Raw genomic sequence first — 18,058 nt, 5'->3', positions numbered from 1 at the left:
AGTACCCGCACGAGGAAATAAGGAGACAGATCAACAGAGCCAGACGTGTACCCAGAAGCCTCCTACTGCAAGACAAACCCAAGAAAGAAACCAACAGGACTCCACTGGCCATCACATACAGTCCCCAGCTAAAACCCCTCCAGCGCATCATCAGGGATCTACAACCCATCCTGGAGAATGATCCCACACTTTCACAGGCCTTGGGTGGCAGGCCAGTCCTCGCCCACAGACAACCTGCCAACCTGAAGCATATTCTCACCAGTAACTGCACACCGCACCATAGTAACTCTAGCTCAGGAACCAACCCATGCAACAAACCTCGATGCCAACTCTGCCCACATATCTACACCAGTAACACCATCACAGGACCTAACCAGATCAGCCACACCATCACCGGTTCATTCACCTGCACGTCCACCAATGTAATATATGCCATCATATGCCAGCAATGCCCCTCTGCTATGTACATCGGCCAAACTGGACAGTCTCTAAGGAAAAGGATAAATGGACACAAATCAGATATTAGGAATGGCAATATACAAAAACCTGTAGGAGAACACTTCAACCTCCCTGGCCACACAATAGCAGATCTTAAGGTGGCCATCCTGCAGCAAAAAAACTTCAGGACCAGACTTCAAAGAGAAACTGCTGAGCTCCAGTTCATCTGCAAATTTGACACCATCAGCTCAGGATTAAACAAAGACTGTGAATGGCTTGCCAATTACAGAACCAGTTTCTCCTCCCTTGGTTTTCACACCTCAACTGCTAGAACAGGGCCTCATCCTCCCTGATTGAACTAACCTCGTTATCTCTAGCTTGCTTCTTGCTTGCATATATAAACCTGCCCCTGGAAATTTCCACCACTTGTATCTGAAGAAGTGGGTATTCACCCACGAAAGCTCATGCTGCAGAACGTCTGTTAGTCTATAAGGTGCCACAGGATTCTTTGTTGCTTTTACAGATCCAGACTAACACGGCTACCCCTCTGATATTTAACTACTTTGTCCTTCAAAAAATTTTCCAAGACCTTGCATACTACAGATGTCAAACTAACAGGGCTATCGTTACCAAGATCACTTTCCACCCCACCCCTCCTTTTTAAAAATAGCAATTCTCCAGTCATACGGTACAACTCCTGAGTTTACAGATTGATTAAAACTTCTCGCTAATGGGCTTCCAATTTCATGTGCCAGTCCCTTTAATATTCTTGGATGAACATTATCTGGGCCCCCTGATTTAGTCCCATTAAGCTGTTTGAGTTTGGCTATTACCTTGGATGTGCTAATATCTACCTCCATATCCTCATTCCCATTTGTCATCCTACCATTATCCCTAAGCTCCTCATTAGCATCATTAAAGATTGAGGCAAAGTATTTGTTTAGATATTGGGCCATGCCTAGATTATTCTTAACCTCCACTCCATTCTCAGTGTTTAGCGATCTCACTTCTTCTTTCTTTGTTTTCTTCTTATTTACATGGCTATAGAACCTTTTACTATTGGTTTTAATTCCCTTTGCAAGGTCCAACTCTACATAGTGTTTGGCCTTTCTCACTTTATCCCTACATGTTCTGACCTCAATAAGGTAGCTTTCCTTGCCAATCCCACTCATCTTCCACTCCCTGTAGGCTTTCTGCTTTTTCTTAATCACCTCTCTGAAATGCTTACTCATCCAGCTTGGTCTTCAACTCCTGCCTATGATTTTTTCCCCTTTCTTTGGATGCAGACTTCTGCTTCTGATAGTTTCTTCAACTGTGACTTGAAGTAATTCCAGGCCTCCTCTGCCTTTAGATCCACAAGTTTTTCAGGCCAATTCATTTCCCTAACTAATTTCCTTAATTCTTTAAAGTCTAAACGCTCAAGTGCATGCAATATCATGTCTATGGAGAAGAAGAGATGCACGTAAACATAACAGTTAAAAGAAAAAACCCATTCAAATATGTTATACTTTCTTTCTATAGGATTTCCGGAAGGTAAGGATGTCTGTTTGGTGAATCACTGTTGGAAGTGTGTTCTATGCACAAATAAGACACATAATTAAACTGTGGAACTCCTTGCCACAGGGAGACATAGAGACCAGAATCATAGGAAGAATCAGAAAGGGAATGCAGAAGTAAAATAGCCAGAGCTGGTATAATTATTTTTGATAAGATTTTTGGAAGGAGTATTAAATATCAAGCTTCAGGGCTTAAACCAAACTCTAACAATTAGAGACTCTGCTATGATGGCAAATTATCCCACAACTAGGTACTGTCAGATTATTGAGTCTTCCACTAAATAGATGGTTTTGGTCACTGCCAGAAAGAGGATTCTAGATTAGATGTCAGGTCTCACTCAATATGTCAATTCTTATGTTCCCATGACACAGACAATGGTAGTAAAAGAGTCAAGCTATTTTCTTCTGCAGCTTCCTTTATCCAAAGATCTCAAAGAACGTCATGTGGATCACTGTATGTTCTATTAATTTAGATGGAATATATGGCTCCAAAGTTGTTAACATAACCCAGTCACTGTTCAGCATTAAACTGTGTTAAACAGCTTCAGAATTCTGGTATACAGAGAGCTCAGCCTACTTGTTACCATGGCAATCACACCATTAAACATCCTTTTTAGCTTTTATTAAAGACACAAAAAAGGAGAAACAATTAAAACCTTTGAAAAGGAAAGTGTTAAATAAGGCTTTTATTTTAACATCTGTTATTTCCCTCTGCTTTAGCTGAAGCAAGTTTTATGAATGGGGCATGAGAAACCTTGTTTGACAGACTTTTAGATGGAATTAAAGATGGTAATAACTGTTCTTTTGAGAAGAGAAGAAGTTAATAGAACTGGGTGGTAGCAAAACAACAGAAACACACACACAAGGGCAGAGAAAGGAACAGCAAAGATAGAAAATGCAGTTTCAGTCTTTGGGGTTGTTTTTCATTTGCAGCCTCACAGCTGGAGAAACACAGGCACAGCCCACAGTCTTATTAGCCACATAGAGACCAGGCAAGCTTGTACAAGCTCCAGTTGTTTAGGGCATTACTTTCAGTGGCCTCTTTCTGGTCACAGGCTCACAGCAGTGCTGCAAAGTATACAGCCTTGTCCTGCTAAGCCAGACTATCATTGGACAGAAGGGAAAAGGGGAGGGATAGGAAAGAGAAGAAATAAAGTGGTGAAGGAAAAGGAGGCAGGGCAAAGGGGAGGAAGACGGAGTGAGAGAAAGTCTCACATCTCAGGAGGTATTTGGGATTTAGCTGGAGGCAGTGGAGGTGTTATCTTCCTCCCTTTCTCTGGACCAGTCTGGTCAGGATGTCTCTCAGGATTAGGATGAAGAAGTTCTGGGGTCCCAGGAAATGGTGGGTGTGTCAGCCATGATGGTGACGCTCACTCCAGTAACCAACTTTTGCTATTCGAGGCTACGGTGATATCTGATGAACTGTCACATACTTTTTACAGTTGAGCTCAAAATGAGGATAAGTTTGTAGGCCAAATTATAACAACATGTATTAAATTCTGCAGTCCATCTGTAAGGTTCTTTCCCCTAAATTACAGAAGCTTATTACCATCAATCATCTGTTAAGCACCAACGAAATACTGGTCTCTGTGCTTAAAATTAAATTAAGGAGAGTCTATGACCCAGACTGAGACACTGGAGAAATCACTTTGGGAAAGGCCAAGTAGAGGGTTGTGTTCTAAATCCCACTGTTATCACAGGAGTTCAGTCCCTATCTCCCCTCAGGAACGTACCTCCTTTGCCTTGAGATTCTCAGCTGGGAAGTCTCTAACCCCACCTAAGGTGGCAAGAAACCATGGTGAGAGAGGGGAGAGAAGAAGAAGGAATTAGGTGGAAGAAACCCCTCAACTTTTATCTTAGTAGTTAGGGATGTTTCAGACCCTCTTCAAATGCCTGGCAAGGAGAAAGATTTTAAAAAGGGATCTGCTTTCTCCCATGTAAGTGCCCTAAAGAATGGGATATGAGATACCTGATCTGTGTCTCAATCTCTCCTAATACAGCCTTAATTCCTTTGTGCATCTTGGCCTAGGTGGGGATAACACTCATTAATTATTATTATTGGAGACAGATACAATAGTAGGGATGAATCCTATAAGATACTACAAATATTAAATAGGGTTTTCAACAAAATACTCTAGAACTACAGAATGCAATACTCAAAGATGTTCTTTTCATAGAACTGACCAGATCCTCAAGTGGTATAAATTGGCCATAGATCCATTGAAGTCAGTGGGTCAGATTAAAAGAGATATTGACCCAAAAAGAGAAAGAGTGAGCAAGCATATGAATGGATCTAGGCCTCGTGCTTCCTGCACTCACCCTAGATGGAGACCCAGGATCCTGTCCCCTTTGCTCCAGTGTCTCTCTTATCCAATGAAGATACGGCCTGCTGAGTTTAATGGAGCCACACTCATTTAGACCAACTGAAGCTTTGGCCCACAGTGTCAGATAACTGAACAGAGAATCTCCCAAACACAAGTTATCCACAATTCTGTGTACTTTTGTTGTTGTTGTTTTAAATAAGATTGACACTACTTGAGAAATTTGAATTTCCCTAACATTTTCCCTACAGCTGTTTTCACCTCCTTGTTTTTCAGGGTGTAGACGACGGGGTTTAACACAGGGATCAAGATACTGTACTCGATTGAGAATATTTCCTCCAGCACCACAGAGGAGACCAACCTGGGTTTTGTGTACTGGAGAAAACCTGTCATGTAGAATAAGCCAACCACAATAAGGTGGGAGCTGCAGGTGGAGAAGGCTTTACGCCTGCCCTCCGCAGAGCGTATCCTCTGGATGGTGGAGATGATCTTAATGTAGGAGATCAGGGTGAGGAGGAAGGCACTTGATGCAAATATCACAACAGATGTAAGAAGCACAACTTGATTAGTGAGGGTGTCAGTGCAGGACAGTTGTAATAGAGGAGGGAGCTCACAGCTGAAATGGCTGATTTGACTGGGCCCACAGAAATGCAAATTGAAGGTAAAAACAGTGTTAAGCAGGGCATGGAAGAAACTTATTGCCCATGCCCCACTCACCAGCTGAACACAGATCCCTTTGCTCATTGTCTCCATTTAACAGATGGCAATGGGTCACAGATGACAGCATAGCGGTCATAAGCCATGGCTGAGAGAATGAGAATTTCAGCACCACCAGAGAGGAGGATGAAGAATATCTGAGCAATGCAGCCATTGACAGAAATATTTTTGTGCGCTGCTAGGAAGTTCCTCAGCGTGTTAGGCACTGTGACTGAGGAATAGCAGATATCAACAAAGGATAAATGGAAGAGGAAGAAATACATAGGGGTGTGAAGGTGAGAATTAGCTCTTATCACCAGCATGATCACTATGTTACCACTCAGAGTGATTAGGTAAATAACTAAAAACAGCAAGAAGAGGAAAATCTGCATCTGTGGGTCACTGGAAAGTCCCAGGAGAATAAATTCAGTCACTGTGGTTTGATTTTTCATTGGCATTTATTCAGGAAAACTGTGACCTGGAAGACAAGAGAAAACAAATTAACACTTATAGTAAAAGTAAATTGAAACAGCATGTGAAGTTAATCTGATCAGTAGCATGAATGTAAAGAGAGCCCTATTCCAAGCTGTACAATGTGTATTTTAAGTATAGTAAATTCAGTGAGAGAGAAACAGAGGAGCTGGATAGATTTTGTGTGGTGTAAATTGATAAAACATGCTGGATACACAAAAGGACTTGGGTACGTAACTGCCACGTTAGCTGCCTAAATCACAGAATTTGGTGTTCACAAAAGCCCTGTTCAGCTGGGACTTGCAGACAGACTGATGTGGGGCTCCCTAATTCTCTCCTCTTTAATCTGATGCAATCTAGCTCAAATATTAGAGAGGAAGCACAGCAGGGTTACTGGATACTTGGCCTTGTGCATTCGGGATAGGTCTCTAACCAGCAGGCTATATAGTTAGTCTCTCTCTCTCTCTCTCTCTCTCTCTCTCTCTCTCTGTCTTAATGTTTCTATAATCCCGCCTTATGACTTCAACAGATCTACAACTGAGTTACACCAGCCTGGGAACTAGTAGATTGCCTCCAATGAAACAACTATGGCCAATTTACAATAGCTGGGCATGTTGCCAAATGTGTAAAAAAATATCTCCTTCTCTATTACTTTCTGTCACTTGTTCTTGACTATTTTGTTGGAAACATGATTTAATCTCTGTAGTATATAATTGGATTCTTACCTATTAAAATCATTAGGATTTTTCAAGAAGAAGAAATGAAAGTGACAAGCAAACATTCCCTCGGCACAGTGACATAATTTTGAAAAGCGGGGCCATATAGAAAATTAATGGGACTTTTGTTCCTAAGTCATTTAAACTCTAACTAAATGAGGCTTTTGATTCAGTGTTCTGCACATCAGAATATGAGGCTTTACATATAGTAGAGAATTTATCCTGCCCCCTTGGAAGTCGGTGGTTATTCTGACATCAGTTTTCATGGGGATTGGAAATGAAGCCAACATTCTCTCCAATGTCCAAACTATATTCATCTTCATATGATCTCAGAGAAAAAAACCCTCTCTTTCATTATCAATTCATGAGACAAATACCTAAGCATAGAGCTGGACCTTGTACTAGATTCTGAGTGTGAACACAGGCAGATTGTGTGCAAAGTGTAATTTGGCCAATGCTATAAGAAGTACATTTTTCTATTACATTGTAACCCCTTTGGGGTCTAGAGAGCATGGCCCCTTTAAATCTTTTTCCCAAAGGGGGAGGGGGAGAGTAAGAAAAAAGTAGGGAAACTCCAGGGGGCGGGGCTGGAGCTGGAGGGAGAGAGAGGAGCAGCAGCATGGCTGGCCCTGGAGAAGGAAGCAGAGAGAAATTGCTGGAGGCCTGAGGAGGACAAGCCCGATCGGGGACAGCCCAGGACAGGAGCCAGGAGGAGTCCTGTGCCGGGGGGAATCGCCCGAGAAGGACAGGCCAGAGCTGGACCCAGTATCACGGCTGCCTGGAGCTGCCTGGGGCTGTGAGTACTGGGGCTGGTGACTCTGCACTGGGAATAAGGAGGGAGGCTGTTAGATAGTTAAGTGGGGAGGTGGCCGCTCTGTGGGGCTTTGCAGAGAGCGGCAGAAGAGGCACCGGAGGGGTTTGCTGGGGAGAGTTCACTGGCGCTGAAGACGACCAGGAGCACCCAAGACACACCACCGGACTGGAACTTTGCTCAGGCCTCCTGAACACTGTGTACAGACACATTGCTCGGTATCTGCCCTGTCAGACTGTGCTACCACTGGGTCCGTGGGGCCTTGGTTTGAATGCAGCCCTGTTTTACTGCTCCCCCTATATTTCCCCTTGTTGCTTTTCTCCTCCCAGGCCAGCCCTCTGTAAATAAATATCTCCCTTTGTTATATCCATTGTACTTTTCCTGTGTGTGTGTGTGTTCACTCTGGGGGGTTTGGAACAGGTGCCCCTGGGGTGGAAGGGATTTCTCCTGCTGCGTTCCTGCGTGCGCTGTCTCTTGGCCAGAGCTGCCTGCAGAGCAGACTCCATCTTGGCCACGAGGGCGCTAAAGTTACACATTTTATAATTTTTGTAAGCCAGTGGTTTTCAAACTTTTTTTCATTGGTGGACCCCTAAAAAAATTTCAAATGGATGTGCAGACCCCTTTCAAAATCTTAGACACGGTCTACGGACCCCCAGGGGTCTGCGGACCACAAGATGAAAACCACCGTTGTATAGTATTTAATATCTATAGTATCTTATTGGATTCATCCCTATTAAAATATCTAGGATTTCTATAACAATAAAATAACAGACCCCTGAGACCTAGAAATATTGGTTTGGGCATAGGCAGACAACCCAATCAAATACAGAGAATACAAGCAAATTAATAAATATTACAACTGCGATAAAGAGGGCCTCAGGAAAGCTTAGCTGTATGACAGAAATGACTGAGCATAGACTCACTGGGAAACTGAGAGTTTCATTGGAAAGTGGAATTTTTTACGCAAATGAAGACTGAAAGCCTGAAAAGGGAGATTAGTCATGTTGACCCACATGCAAACATTTTGGTAGAAGCAATGACACAGGAACAACAATGGCATGGCACACTGCCAGAGTGATCAAGTGAAATAAAAGGGATAAGTAAAAATTTGACATCCAAACAAGAAAACTGCTAGTGATGCAATGAGTACTGAATAGCAATCAAGACATGGACTGGACATTCAACAGTGTGATAGAGGAAAAAGTCTGCCATCCGTGGAGGAAGAAGTTGATCATTAAGAAAACAACATATTAAACATATTAAAACATATTAAAAGTGAGACAGAGAAAAAGGTCATTTTGTGGTGAGAAAAACCAATGACCATGAGTGCATCCCAGGCCAAGACATCATGTCAGACAATAGAAAGGAAATCCCCCCCAAAAGATTCCAAAGTTTTACACAGAAATGAGTGCATGGACAGTGGTGGAGAGAGATCAAACCTATTCGGCATAGAAGATGAATAAACTCATGGCTTCTACAAGGATATCGGAATAGAGACAGAGAACCTCAACAAGAGTACACAAGTCCTTAAGGGTTATTTACAAAGAAGAAAGATCAACCAATTGTCACAGACTGAGCAGTGCAGAAAAATCAGCCAGATGTTAATATATAGCACCATACCAGCAGACAGTGTCTTAAAAAAAGAAACAAGAAGACAAGATTGCAATGTATGAAGAACACTTCCACAAAGTAGATTGATTATGGAAACGTAGAACACAGATGACCCCAGTGATTATTGGAATACTTAGAGTGATCCCTAAGGGTATGATTGAGAAGCTGAACAACACATGACGAGTGCAAGACATCATGGTCAGTGACTTCCAGCAGACAGCACTCTTAGGCACTATGATAATGTGAGGGAAAATCAAAGGAAAATGAGAGCATCTAAAATGCAGGAATTCTGTAGAGGGTTAAACGAAACTCCTGACTACCCAAACCTACAGTGTTGGTGCAGAGCATGGTTCATTGGTGACTTAAATTTTAGACAATAACTTTACCCTTTTTATGCTTAAAGACCTTGTATATTTTGAAAGCTATTTGTTAAAAAAAATCCACCATATGTAATACTGAGGGACAGTAATAATGATCATACTAAATTAATGTGGCCAGCAAACACTCTCTAAGCATGCGGACATGATTTAAAAAAGAGTGGTCGGATTGTAAGTTAATGGACGTTTTATTCCTAAATCACTTAAATTCCCCTGAAAATTCAATCCAATGGGATTTTTGACTCAGGATCTTGCACATCTGAATATCAGGCTGTTCCTACTTAAGAGACTCACTCCTGCCCTCATGGAATTGACACTGATTTGTAGTGGAAATGGAAAAGAAGTCAAAGTTATGTCCAATATCAAATCTATGTTTATCCCATATGTATCCCAGAGAGAAAATCAATCTTTTTCCAATTATTATCTTAGACAAATACCCAAGCAAAGAGATGGCCCTTGTCTGAGTGGTAACAAAGGCACTGTTCACAGTGATACCAAAACCTAAGTGCCTTTTCTAGAGAATGCCCTGCCCCTAATCTACTCACCCTCCAACACACAGACTCCAAAAGTAGAAACTACTGCTATCCTGCATTAGCTAATCTCAGTTTTCTCAGTGCTGCCTGGAGAAATGCACAAAGAGAGAGATGGCTGGGTTGCCAGCCATGACTCCTATGGGGCTACTGACTCTGTGTGAGCTGACAGTTGCATTCAGGCAGAAGTCAAAGGGACTCTGCAGAGACACCCACCTCTAGATGGGGTGGTGGGGGAGAACTTGGTCCTTTGAAATTAAAAGGAAAATAAAAAATTGTAATGAATAAAAACATGAATCAACTCACCTGCCTTTTTAATGTGGATCGTAAATGTGGTGAGATCAGTCTGATCTGTGAGTTCCTCTTTTTTTGTTTTCTTAGTCTATCTACTAAATTATTGATTTGTCTGTCTAATCTCTCTATCTGCCTCTGGGAAACAGCATTTAAGGAAGTCTTTTTTTTTATGAGGAGTAGTGAGAGACGTCAAGGCTTATCAGTGGGAGTAGAACAAAGATCCTTTCCTTAGCAGACTCCAAGACTAAAAGCTGATTTCTTGAGAGCTGTTTAAATGCTGTCTTGTTCTCACTGGAACAAGATCCCTGAAGTTCACTCTCTGTGACTAGATACCAATAACACTGAGTTGGGTGTATGTTTCATAAGTATGAGGGTACTGAAGCTTAGATTATAAAAGAGCCCAAGAGATTTAGGTTTCCAATCTCAGGGACAGTCAATGAATAAGACATTTATTTTGGCTCAGATTCTCCCATGTAGACTAAGGACTTAGACATTCAAATAGCAAATAATTTCCTCTCCCTAGACTCCTTTGAAGATGATAGTCATAATATCTAATAACCACAAGGGGCCAGTGATGGCGAAAGCATGAGAATTGGCCAGCCATCCTTAAACATCGTGATTTAAAGACCTCAAGGTGCAGAGAATCCTCCAGCAAGAGACCCATGCCAAATGCTGCAGAGGAAGGAGAAACCCTTCAGGGCCTCTGCCAACTGGCCATGGAGGAAAATTCCTTCCTGACCCCAAACCCTGAGCATGTGGGCTAAACTCACAAGCCAGACACCCAGGAAAGAATTCTCTGTAGTAACTCAAATCCCACCCCATCTAATATCCCATCACAGGCCATTGGGCATATTTAGCGCTAATAATCAAAGATAAATTAATTGCCAAATTAGGCAATTTCTTTTCCCCCGGTTTATTCATGACCTGCAGACAGAGCATGTAAATGGGAACAACATTAAATGGCTGAATAGTTTTATGTACCTGGGTATTCAGTTGACAGCAGGTAGTTCTATATCTGAAGAAGTCACAATTCTGATGGGTCTTGTGTCAGTAGCATTTCAACTTAATTCAAAGGCCCCTGTTTGGGAAGCAGGATGTCTCTGTGACAACTAAGAAACAAGTGTTAGATGTTGTTGTGATGACATTTCTCTTATATGCAGAAGAAACATATCCATTAAACACAGCTGAGGAGTGGAAACTAAACAGTTTTCAGTGTCAAAAGTTACAGCGTATTCTTCACTTCCATTTGTATGATTTGTCACAAATGAGGAGATACTTAGATGATCCCAGCAAATTAAGTGTGACTATGTATCACTGCCATGATTCTGAATATGCCTGCAGGATTCGGATCATACACAATCTTGATTGGGATCAATCCATCAGGAAGTAAAAAAAGGAAGTCCTATTAGCCTCCGTTGGAGTTCTGAATGCAGACAGACTGTGGGGATAGGAACATTTTGTCTGAACACTCAAGTGCATGCAATGTCATGTCAATAGGGAAGAAGAGATGCACATAAACATAATAGATGAATGAAAAATCCATTCAGTTGTGTTATACTTTCCTTCTTTCTATCGGATTTGCATAAGGTGAGGGTGTCTGTTTCGTGAACCACTGTTGGGAGTGTGTTCTATGCTCAAATAAAACACATAATTAAACTGTGGAATTCCTTGCCACAGGGAGGCATAGAGACCAGAAGTGTAGGACTAATCAGTAAGGGATTGCAGAAGAAAAATAGCAAGAGCTATCGTAATTCGTTATAAGTTTTTTGGAAAGGATAATAAATATCAAGCTTTAGGTCTTAAACCAAACTCTAACAATTAGAGACTCTGCTATGGGGCAGATTATCCCACAACTGTGTACTGTCAGGTTATTGAGTCTTCCTCTGAACAGCTGGTTCTGCTCACTGTCAGAAAGAGGATTCTAGACTAGATGGCAGGTCTCACTCCATATGTCAATTCTTATGTTCCCATGACCACCGACAATGGCAGTACAAGAGGTGAGCTATTTTCTTCAGCAGCTTCATTTATCCAAAGATCTTGAAGGCCTTCATGTGGATCACTGTATGTGCTATTAATTTAGATGGACTATATGGCCCCAAAGCTGCTAACATAACCCAGTCACTGTCCAGCATTAAACAGCGTTAAACAAGCTTCGGAATTTGGTATACACAAAGCTCAGCCTACTTGTTACCATGGTAAACACACCATTAAACATCCTTTTTAGCTTTTATTAAAGAAACAGAAAAGAAGAAAAAACAATTAAAACCTTTGAAAAGGAACGTGTTAAATAATGCTTTTATTTTAACAACATCCGTTATAGCCCTCCGCTTTAGCTGAAGCATGTTTTTGACAGACTTTTAGACGGCATTAAAGATGGTAATGACTGTTCTTTTGGGGAAAAGAGAAGAAGTTAGTAGAAATGCATGGAAGCTATTGTTGCTGTTCTTGTTGAAGTCCGATCCTGTTTCCAAGAAAAGAAAACGAGAGCAAAGCACACACAACAAGAGAGAAAGGAACAGCAAAGATAGAAAATGCAGCTTCAGTCTCTGGGGTTGTCTGTCATTTGCAACCTCACAGCTGGAGAAACACAGGCACTGCTCAAAGTCTTATTAGCCACTTAGAGATGTGGCAAGCTTGTACCAATATCCAGCTGTTTAGGGCATTACTTTCAGTGACCTCTTTCTGGTCACAGGCTCACAGCAGTGCTGCAAACTATACAGCCTTGTCCTGCTAAGCCAGACTCTCATTGGACAGAAGGGAAAAGGGGAGGGCTAGGAAAGAGAAGAAATAAAGTGGTGAAGGAAAAGGAGACAAGGTGAAGGGGTGGAAGGGGAGGAGCGAGAGAAAGTCTCACATCTCAGGCAGTATTTTGGATTCAGCTGGAAGCAGTGGTGGTGTCATCTTCCTCCCTCTCTTTGGACCAGTCTGGTCAGAACATCTCTCAGGATTAGGATGAAGAAATTCTAGTGTCCCAGGAAATGATGGGGGTGTCAGCCATGATGATGACGCTCACTCCAGTAGCCAACTTTTCTACCCAAAGTCTCTTTCTTTAAGAACCCCAAAAGGGACTGATGAGTGCAGTCGCCCATCCCCTCATTATTTTGCTCACCAATTAGGCCTGGCTTGATACACTGATTTTGGGTCACTAATTTTTCGGTCTCACACTGTCTTATTTATGAGGCATGATCATAGCACAGTTTGTGAGTTCTATCACGAGACCTTTTCCTTTGGACAAATTCAGTCTCTCTTTCTCCCTCCCTTGAGTGTCTTTTTTCCATCACCATTTGCTAATATAGGCTATTGTAACATCTGATAAACGGAAACATACTTTTTTACAGTTGAGCTCACCATGAAGGTAAGTTTGTAGGCCGAATTATTACAAAGTGTATTCAACTCTGCAGTCCATCTGTGAGGTTCTTTTCCCCAAATTACAGAAGGTTACCACCATCAATCATCCATTAAGCACCAACAAAATACTAGTCTGTGCACTTAAAATGAATTTAAAGAGAGTCTATGACCCAGAGAGCTTAATTGTAATAGACTGAGACACTGGAGAAACCACTTCTTTATTATATAGAATCTGTTTTATGTTCTACAGGAGGTCAGACTAGGGGATCACACTGGTCCCTTCTGGCCTTTGAATCTATGAAATCAGTTCCTTGTTATGCTTGGCAGTGTATAAATATTAGAGATGATACAGAAATTTCCCATCACACAGGAAGCTCCATACTTTGACATTTCATTTAATCCCAACGGGGGCCCAAAAGATACTGTCAACATTTTCATGAGATTAAAAATTTTAAAAGGTTTGGATGCAGAAATGTCTAAACATTTCATTTTTAAATTTGATTGTAACAAAACATTTCCTCTTTAAATGTTCATTTCAAACAAAATATTTCCTATTGAATGAATATTTTTATTTATGATGAGATTGAGAGGAGTCATTTTATTGTCAATTTAAGTGACAATATCTATTCAAAATGCAAGTTTTCATTTCAGTTGGACATTTTGAAACAAAACCTTTCATTTCATTTTGAAATGTCAAATTGAAATGGAATCTTCCCCCCTCAACACCAAAAAAATATATATATTTATTCAAAATTCAGCTTTTCCCACAGAAAATTTCTATCTTGATGTAACAGTACTTTCTGATTTTGTTTTCCAAACATGGGGAAAAAATTGACCAGAACTAACAAAGATAGAAGTGGTCATCATTCCCGTTCTAAAGAAATTACAGTCCAACAGAGTGACGCTTAGTAGGCAGGACACCCTGCAAAAGCAAGAGGGGACAATAGTTAAATCATGCTGTTTTCTATTCAATGAGCTGGTTGCAAAAGTTGTGAATTTTAATGAGAAAGAGGGACATGATTTTTTTTTCATGAAAATATTCCCATTTTCAACCAGATCTATTCATTTTTTTGTGAAGAATGTGAAAGAAGAAATTCTCCCTTGAAACCAGGAGAAGAGGGTGGTATCTTTCTTAGCAGGGACAGGGAGGGCATTCTGTTAGTACTAGGCTGACATGGGAAGAGATATGGGATTACCAGTGGCCCATGGATCAAGCTTCAATATCTTGCTCTCCATTGACTTTCTTACTGTCACTGGAATGACATTTTTCCCATCCAGTAGGAGTAGGGCACCTAACTGGCCTAAACTCTTTTCAAAATCCCAGCCTGCTTGTTGACTCTTCATTTACCTGAGACTATATCTCTGTAAGTCCAACTTTGACAAAAGGTGGATTCTGAATAATAACTTTATTCGCTGAGGCAAGATCCTCAGCTGACATATCTTGGTGTAGCCCTGTTTCTTTCAGTGGAGTTAGGTTACTTTCCACCAGCTGTGATGTTGCATCTAAGGGTGAATAACCCTGGGGTGCGTACTGCCAGCATCACTTCCTATTATGTTTAGGATTTAAGTAGAAATTCGATGATACGTGGGTCTTTCCAACTCAATTGCGATTGAAATTTGAGGATTGTAAAATCAATTTAGAATATGGACACTATGGGCCAATTTCTCTTTTCATGTAAATCCACCTTGTTCCATTGATTTAATGGTATTATGCCAATTTAGATGCAGAGAAAGATTCACAAAGGGATGTAGCTGTTCTAATGCTGAGCATTACAGTGGATGACTTTTAGGTGATTTTTTTTCCAGTCATTAGGTTTCCAGAGCCTGAGTTGGGCAGCCAGGCTCCCTAGACAGTGAAAGGAGAGACATAGGCACCTAAGAATGGGATTTAAAAAAGCCAACATGACAGATGGTTCCTTAGCCAATGGGAAAGGCCAAGCAGAGGGTTGTGTTCTAAATTCCGCAGTTATCACAGGAGTTCAGTCCCTATCTCCTCTGGCGGAAGGCACCTCCTTCACCTTGGGACTCTCAGCTGGAAAGTTGCTAACCCCACCTAAATTGTGATACCAGTCAGTTCTGTGCTTTCGGAGAATCAGGTTGCAGTATCCAGCCTGTCTGACACATGAAGGACACATCCCCAGTATCTGCTTGAACCAAAGCTAATCAGAGAAAAGACTTACAGAGAACAGTGAAGAGTGGTGGGAGACACACCTATACCCCTCCTGACAAGGGTAATAGGATTAAGGCAACTCCCCTAGCCTTATCTGCATCACAGATGGGACTGGGAGGCATCTTCATTATCATAGAGAATGGAGAACAGAGATTCCAAAGCAAGAACCACACTGAACTCTGGGCCCAGAAAAGCAGGGAAGCATTGCATCCTGGGGGATCTCTGCTCCAGCTGTTAATGAACCTAGGCCTGCACACACCCAGCTCAGCAGCTATCAATTATAGTAATGAATCCTTGACTGATATCTAAAATACTGAAGCTGCCTAATTGCATTGTGAGCTCCCTGGAAGGAACACCGCCCATAGCCAAGAGTGATCAGCTCCTATTTTCTAGCCTAAAGAAAACCCTTGAGTCTGTCTGTTACAGCTCCATTTTGTTTCTTAAAGCTGTCCCCTTACTCCATTTTGTTCTTGTTCTCCTCTGTGGCTGCCCCTCCCTGGCTGTTAAGTTGTTTACCAGGGCCTCTGCCCTTCTCAAAGGGAGGGCCCCTTAAGTTGTTTAACAAGAGCCATTGCCCTTCTCAAAGGGATGGCCACTTGTGCTAAGTGGGACCACTGCCCTGTTCAAAGGGTTAGTCCTGTTATCACCTTGTTAAAACCTGGGCTTGGTGCAGGGTAGGCAATGTCCAGAGCTGCAAGACCTATTGTGTTTTTAAGATCCTGGGCATGAGTCATAGACCTCATGTGCTTTTTTGTCACCTATTGCACAGGACTTGCCCAGACTTGCCTGTGGCTGCCTGCAGCCTTCTCTCCTCCCTGTAAGAGGGGGAGCCAATCAGAGTTACTGGCAGGAAGCTGCCCAGGTTTGCCTTTATAAACAGACATTTTCTGAACAGACTTTAGAAAGATTCCTGCATTGCTGCCTGGTCTGATCAGCCAGGGGTTCTGGGGGTTCCTTTCTCCACTCTCATTTTATTTTTGAGCGTACCCCCGTTTTTTGAACCCCCCCATGAAAAACGAATTGCTGCCTGAGAGATCTCCTGATTATCTAGACTGTACCAAGCCTTCTGATGTTCTTGCTGCTTCTGCCTCTGCTGCTGCCTTGGGATCTGGTAAGAATCCCTCTGTGAAACTTTCTGTACTTTTATTTTATTATTTTTAGCTGCTGGCTCTGTCTCCCCAGCACACAGACTCAAGCAAAACCTTGGTCTGTGTTTTAAAACATCTCTCTTAAACTCCGTGGCACTCTGCCACTAAAAGTAAGTTTGTGCTGCTGCTAAGCTCTGCTCCTGTGGGCTTTGCCTTGGACTCACTGTTTTCAGCTGTATCCACTGCTGCAGCCACCTCCCTTGGCTTCCTTGGGGGCTGCCTTGGGAGCTGTATTCTGGGCACATACCACTCTGCCCTCTGTAACTTCCCCATAGCATAAGGTGCACCATAGGTTTTGTTTCTTTAGTTTAATAAGTCATAGTTTGTTAAGATTATAAAGCTTGTAAGTCTCTCCTGCCTTGCTATAGTTCGTTGTTTTGTTGCTCCATATAGCTGCTTGTTGTAGTTTGCTTAGAATTCTGATATTTGTTGTTTTGCCTAGTCATTGGTTAAGATAGATTTAAACAGTCATTTCCTGATTGTATTCTGTACCTGTTTTGTTACTATGTAGAAGTTGCTTGTCATTTTATGTAAGTTTAATTAAGTTAGAGGATAGATAAGGTTCTTGCTGCTCCAATCTCCCCCTCTGAACTTCCCAAACCCCCTGCTGCTTTTTTCCCCTGTGTCTGTATCACCATCTGAACTTCCCAAATTTCCCCCACACACACACACACACACTGCTCTGTTGTCCTTATCTCGCAGGGCTTCAGAGTCTCTCGCTGCTTGCAGCTGCATCTCTCATCAGTTGCCACTATCATTCCCCCCCAACACTGTGTCTTGACCCAGCCTTTGGGCACACTCTTGCTATCACAGCCTCACAAATGAAGTCTACACTGCATAATTTCACTTATCACCCATATTGTATTATTGCACTGTGATTCACATTCTACTTCCACCTTTCTGATATACTTTGTATTTGCATTAATACTATTGTGTTACATTGTGTATAAGGCCACCAACCACTTAATACATTCTATCTAAGATTGTTGACCATTCTATATAGAAGCTACCATTTTATTCTGCATCTCTTTTTGGTATGTTTTACATTCCACACTGTATCTAGAGCTGTTCCTATATAAAGTTGAGTTGCTTATTAACTGTACTGTATCCCATTGTGCTAAACCCCACTTAGTGTACCCCACTGTTAGAACTCCCTACACTGTTCAATAAGAACCCCCCCTCACCATCATTGTCTATTGTAAACCCCCTATACACCCCATCCCATCGTATTTCATTGTTAAATTCTCACCACTTCCTTTTTCTTTTAATAAAGAAATTAATTGGCACCCCACCCGTGTGGTAATTGCTCCCCAAGATCCCATATAACTGCTGGCAGGGACAAAGTCATCAGTTTACCCAAAAACAAATCTAGTGTTCTCCCTTGAAACATTGTTGTTTTCCTTCAACAACAACACCACCATCAACAAAAAAAACACCTTAACAACGCTCAAGTAAGTGCTCTGATGAATGGATCCAAACCCTGCATCAGTTTCACTAAGACTTCATCTTCTCCTGACTGATTGTGCTGGGGGCTCTCCTTTTCTCCAGCACTCAGGACCCTGAACTATCAC

The 18,058-nt window shown here is 41.9% G+C and overlaps 1 pseudogene; it reads right to left on the bottom strand.

The window, feature by feature from the left end:
• Positions 1-4,525: 4,525 nt before the first annotated feature.
• Positions 4,526-5,463, bottom strand: LOC120383838 (annotated as a pseudogene).
• Between the last annotated feature and the right edge of the window lie 12,595 nt (positions 5,464-18,058).

This window comes from Mauremys reevesii, linkage group 15, assembly GCF_016161935.1.
Source record: "Mauremys reevesii isolate NIE-2019 linkage group 15, ASM1616193v1, whole genome shotgun sequence".
Lineage (NCBI taxonomy): Eukaryota > Metazoa > Chordata > Testudines > Geoemydidae > Mauremys > Mauremys reevesii.
This window is presented reverse-complemented; position numbering and strand designations above follow the sequence as displayed.